The sequence below is a fragment of the Pinus tabuliformis genome, chromosome 6 (genome assembly GCF_031772625.1).
Source record: "Pinus tabuliformis cultivar Carrire ecotype Pingquan chromosome 6, CPIR1, whole genome shotgun sequence".
NCBI lineage: Eukaryota > Viridiplantae > Streptophyta > Pinopsida > Pinales > Pinaceae > Pinus > Pinus tabuliformis.
The window spans coordinates 1,322,943,250-1,322,949,383 of record NC_142292.1 but is presented as its reverse complement, the minus strand read 5'-3'; positions in this window follow the sequence as shown (position 1 = coordinate 1,322,949,383).

The following is a 6,134-nucleotide window of genomic DNA, read 5'->3' as shown; positions in this document are numbered from 1 at the left end:
ATGAATATTTCCTTACCACTACTAACCAACCAACTAAGATTTCCACACATCCAATGTTTTGATTTCATCAATCGGTGCCATATGAATGAGGCATTGTTCTTTAAAATCTTAGATAATGCTCGATAACATAAAATGGAACCCACTGCAGAATTTGACCTCATGGCCTATCAACTTCCCAAATCCAAACTAATACAAGAGTCTCAATTGCTTCAAGACCAACCTACCAGGCATCCAATCATCTTTATGACACAACTGCTAATATGAAAGTAGAGTAATTCTTACTCACCATTGGTTGGAACAATATCTATGAAGTAGTGTGTGATGATCCTAAAATATATCCTGACAGTTAGTTACTCCAATGGAATATTTTATAGACCAACTAGTATTATATTCTAAATTGAAGAATACTAGTGACACCCCAAACATTGGGATGGTTTCCCAATACTGTCAAACTTAATCTAGGATAATATTCCACATATATATCTTACCTTTACACATCCCATTATTCATAAATGGAACAAATCCAAATTCCTAGTTGGTGACCAACCATAGGAATAGAATTAGCTATGTTGATAGTACCAACTTACTTCCCTCACCAACTCCCCCATTCCATACCAATATATCATACCAATTGGGAGACTAGGGATCGACTCCAAATTCTCCTCTACTTAAAAGTAACATAGCATAGATGTTACCTTGACAAGTGCATATAAGACATTCTCTACTTCTCTATTCGAACAATGTATAACTAATATCATAAGAAAAATAACAACAAGTCAATATCAATCTTAAGAGTAATTGTTAACATACCCCACATTCTTATATCTTTAGTAACTAGTAGAGTAGTATCATTCTTAGTTTTCTTAGGGCTAGAAGTTTGTTGTAGATAATTGCATTTTAAAACAATTTCGACATTTTCACATTGCATTCACCCCATATCATCATAAGCAATTATATAGAGAGAAAATTTGTAGTAACAATATAGAAAAGCAATCATAGGTTTGCCATGATGTATCTCCTTCATGTCGATGTCATAATGTTTTCTCATATCATAGATAAGAAGGACCAAAAAGGCCACAATCATACCCACGAACCGAGGCCCATTAGGCTATTGTTACACCACAAGAATGAGACCCATTAGTGTGTTGTTTTTTTGGGTAGATATTCACATTATATTAACATGGAAATATACATAGGGTACATGCAAAACGCTTTGGGGGGTTTTCACCCATCACCTGTTGAGGTTCTCTTCCCTTGGAGAGGGAAACCAGAGAACCTTTCCAAAATTTTCAAATCAAGTCGTGTGAAAATCAACATGAAAGCAATGTTTATGTTAAATATTACAAAATTTATAACCCTCATTTTGTGGTGGGACCATGTCACTGAAAGGCGAACCTTGAAGAGAAGAAGAAAAACAAGAACAAATACAAAAATAAAAAAATTGTTGGAGGATTCACATTATATTAACAAGGAAATATACATAGAGTACATGTAAAAGATATTGGTTGGCCTTCACCCATCACCCATCAAGGTTCTTTGGCCCTCAAGAGGGAAACCATAGAACCTTCCTAGAATTTTCAAAGCAAGTCATGTGTAGTGCATCATTAAAACATTGTTTAAGCTAAACATTATAAAATTCAGAACCCTCATTCTATGGTGGGACTAAGCCAATTATAGAAAGCTACTGAAGAGAAGAAAAAACATCAAAAAACGTATTGCAAGAGGACAATTATGACTGCTTATTTGGCTCCATGATGGCTTAGGGGTGCATTGATTTGATTTGGAAGCTTGTGACCATTACCGAGTGGGTTAGTTGTATTCACTTCAACATGACTCTCCTCGATAATGTAACACCTGTGTGGTGTTGGACAAGGAGGAAAGAGCGATGGAGCCTTCACCTGAGTGTTCTTCAGAGGCACCACATATATCTGATGCCCACGAACTTAGGAATGGTCACTTCTAGTAGCTAGATCAGTTGGGGGAGGTTTGACTTCGATGGACACAAAGACAAAAGTGAATGTTACAGGGGAGGAGGAGGAGGTGATGTTTGGAGGGAGTTCAATGTGATTCTGATGGGATAGATGTTGTAGGGAGGTTTTTGCATGGGAATTGATAGAAAAAGGCACATCTATCCAATAGGTGGCCTAATGTTTCTCCTTTTTGTGAGCCATGAGACAATGAGCCTGAATATTCTGGAGTGACTAGAGAGTATTTGAACACTAGTGAGCTTCTTGAGTCTTCAAAAAGGAAACTTGATGACATATTTGGAAAGGGATAGTGTGGTCATACATTATACAATATTCCTCTAGCATAGGGGAGGTATTCAGGTGACCTCTTCCTCTTTCATGTCCAATATGACAAACCCTTCTCCTTTCTCTACTCATGGTGCAAAAACTAGATTCGTTGGGATAAATGAAGGGCGCAAAGGTATCAATGGTAGCAGGAAAGGAGAAAGAGGTTGAAAGAGACTAGACTTTGAGTGGGGTGGTCATTAAGAGAAAGTAGAGAGGGGTGGATATAATGCCTTGGGTTAATATGTCATGAGGAGGAGTGGGGTAGGGAACTAAAAAAATTCATCTGATGTCTCTACAGATATAGACTTAAGAAGGCCTAATAAGCCATGGAAAAGGTGGCAAAGGTCAAGTGGGTGGTGGTGTTGTGAGGGAAACCCAAATCTATGGACTATTAGGGAATTCTTACACCACAAGACTAAGGTCCATTAGTGCGTTGTGACACCACAAAACTAAGTTACAATTTTGTAAACCCATAGCATGGGATGATCATTATACCACTGCCAATTAATTACAAGTCTCAATGTACCTTTATTTGAGGCACACAAACCCTTCCTTTTACCCTATGAAATCCATGCAATTTGGAGTATTCTTGAACAACATAAATATATATGTGAAAATTGAAAAATATTTAATTTTATTAATGTTTATTTTAAGTAAAAAAATAATATCCTAGTTGAATCATTCAATTTGACCTTCAAATCAAGGTTGGGTATGCATTTTGGTGAAGTGGGAAAAAATTCCTTGCTTCACTAAAATGCACACTAAAGCTTCATTTCTTGGCCAATTTGATTGAATGAAATTGTATACTATTAAATTATTGATTACCGTTCATGATGTGCATTTATTTTAGGCACACCGTGTATGTCTTTTACCCTATAAAATCAATCCAATTTGGAGTATTCATGCACAATAGAAATTTAATGAGGATGAGTTACTACGTGCCCAAAATTTTAATTAGGATGTGCTTTGTGCTATGTGAGAAGGAATGTTCCTCACACATTTCAAACGTCTCTTAGGTCATGTATAAATACGAAGAGATTTCTAATTTTTAAATCGTAACACATTGGTGATGTTGTCATATTTTTTATACATATTTTTTTATTTTGAAACATAAATTGGAGGCATCACACCCTTATTTTCCTTATTTAGCCAATGAAAAATGTTGTACATTATAATTTTAAGATTGGTTGGAAGATGGTTGGAATATGATGGGATAAATGACATCCTACTAGGGTAAGATATGGGTGGAATGTTTCCCACCATACCTTGCATCAAATAACTAGGGTCCTTGAATACCATCGCCAAATCAGACTTGGGTTTTCTTTAGTTCAACTTCTGAAATTTTGAACTCTCCCATGACCTTTGTCAATTTCTCTAAAGGATCATCTAATTCAGCTGCAGCCACAATGATGAAAACATGATTTTTAATTGATTGTTTTAGGCTATGCACTTGTTCCTGTAAAATAACAATATCTTTATTTCTATCACTCAATTCTCCCATTAATATCTCTTTTTCATTTTCAACTTGAGCCAACTCAGTTGATTGAGAGTGCTCAGTCCTAGGAATTTTTAAGTTCTTCGTTAATGATTTCACCTCAGATTTTTTGTTCTGCAACAAAGTCTTAATGTTGCGTTTCCATTAATAATTCTCATTTTATAACTCCTTTCTTTAATGTGTTGATACTTCTTCTGCAAAATTTGAAATGAAGGAGTCTATTCTATTGTGAATATTTCCAAATTAGTCAAGAAAAAAGAGGTAGTGTGTCATGGATTTCCCAACTTCATTTGAAAACCCAGCTCATTTGAAGGTTGTTCAATTAATTTGATTTGTATGTCTTCTGCATCCTATGTTTTAATTTTATTCCTCTTCTGTGATTGGAAATCCTCCATCTCAATATATATCTTCTTCATAAAGAAAAAACAATTTCTTCCATTCATTAAAATAAAAGAAAGATACATATGCCAGTTTTTGTATACATCTATTAGTCCCAATTTTCTTGAAAGAATGAGAAAGAGAGAATGTTTATTGAATTACAAGGAGAAAATTTCTTGAGTCAAGGGCCAAAGCTTTCTCTAATGAAGCATGAACCACATCAAAATGTTTCCAATACAAATAAAAAACCATATAAAAAACAAAATGAAACCCTATTAAAACAAAGTTATAAATGATGAACAGTAGGTATGAACAAGGCATGTGCTAAAAAGAAACAAAAGTAGGTCCATCGCTAGAAGAAGAAATCCCATGAATTGAAGATAGATGTGCTAACGAGGAAGTCAAACTAAATCTTCCTAGGAATGATATAAGCCCCTCAGTTGGAGAGTAAGTCTTCATAACATTATGCTCATAGAAAATGTGTAAGAAGGAGATTTAATTGAAAATTACCATCATGGATTCGATTTAATCCAACCAATGTAATAATGATGTGACATCCATTGTGAAACAACACTTGGACCAATTAATAATTATCTTCTAGTCCCCAACAGTCAATATCTCCTTAATAGCAACCAAAGGTGTATAACATATCACCCCCCATAGAGCCAACACATTTTCTCTAACATTGGTGCCATATCCCCTTGACCATAAGAAATGGAAGGTCAGGTATGGTGAAAATATGATAATGGATCCACACCCACACTCTATATTCGTACAAGCTCCTTTGAAAAAAACCAACAGGGGAAATTTGTTAATGTTCTTGAAATTCCATCGGTGCTTATGTCAAATGGATCTCCATGGATCTATTTCCAAAAACTAGGCTAGAATTTTTGGGGAGTCGGATCTTGAATCTTTTCATTTATTTTAAAAGATGCAGTCATTCCTATAGCACCAGATTCCCCAAAATATATATATAGTGGTATTGTCCTGAATTCGGGGATCCAATTTGATTTGTTGAGGAGGAAAGATGAAATAGAAGACCTATCCAATTGTGAAAAGAAATTAATATATTTAGAGATGTTCTCCCAAATGGAGAAAGAGAAATGGAGGTTCAAGAAAATGTGAACAACCTCCTCATATGTTGATCTACAAATAGGACAAAAACTTCAGCCATGAAATATTCTCTTGGAAATACTTTCCTAGGTGAGGATTTGATTATGTAACACTAACCGGGTGAAGCATTTCAATTTTGTTGAAATATCTTATCTCCACATGGATGACGACTAATTTGTGTTATGATTGAGATGATATTTTTTGGTGATATATGTGTATACCTCTTTGACAGTGATGTTACCACCTTGGTAGTGACCACCCCATATGAGCCTATCATCCTTACCAGATGGACAAATCAAAATGTGAGATAGCTTAGTTCGGTTATTTTTCTAATCAATGACATGCATAGGAGGGAGAGCCAACTCATCTGCATTCAACATTTTAGTAGAGGGAAAGACTATGATTTGTGGGCAGCCAATGTCTATTAAGGTGAAGAGCCCCTTCCCATTAAGAAATTAAATAATGGGGAGAGAGAGTATGTGATCACCCATTAGTCTAATCATAACATCTAAAGTTTAAACCAATGAATATTTTGTTACCACTAATAACCACCCAACCAAGATTTCCATTGTTCTTTAAAATGTTAGATAATGCTGAATAACATAAAATGGAACCCATTATAGAATTTGACCCCGTGGACCAATCAAACGTCCATATCCAAGCTAACACAAGACTCTCAATTGCTTCAAAACCAAACTACCAGCTAGCCAATAATATTTATGACACCACTTCTAATATGACAGTAGAGTAATACTCACTCACCATTGGTTCTAACAGTATCTAGGAAGTAGTGTATGATGATCCTAAAATATATCCTATACGCAATCTCTAATTGGGGAAATATGTACCTGTCC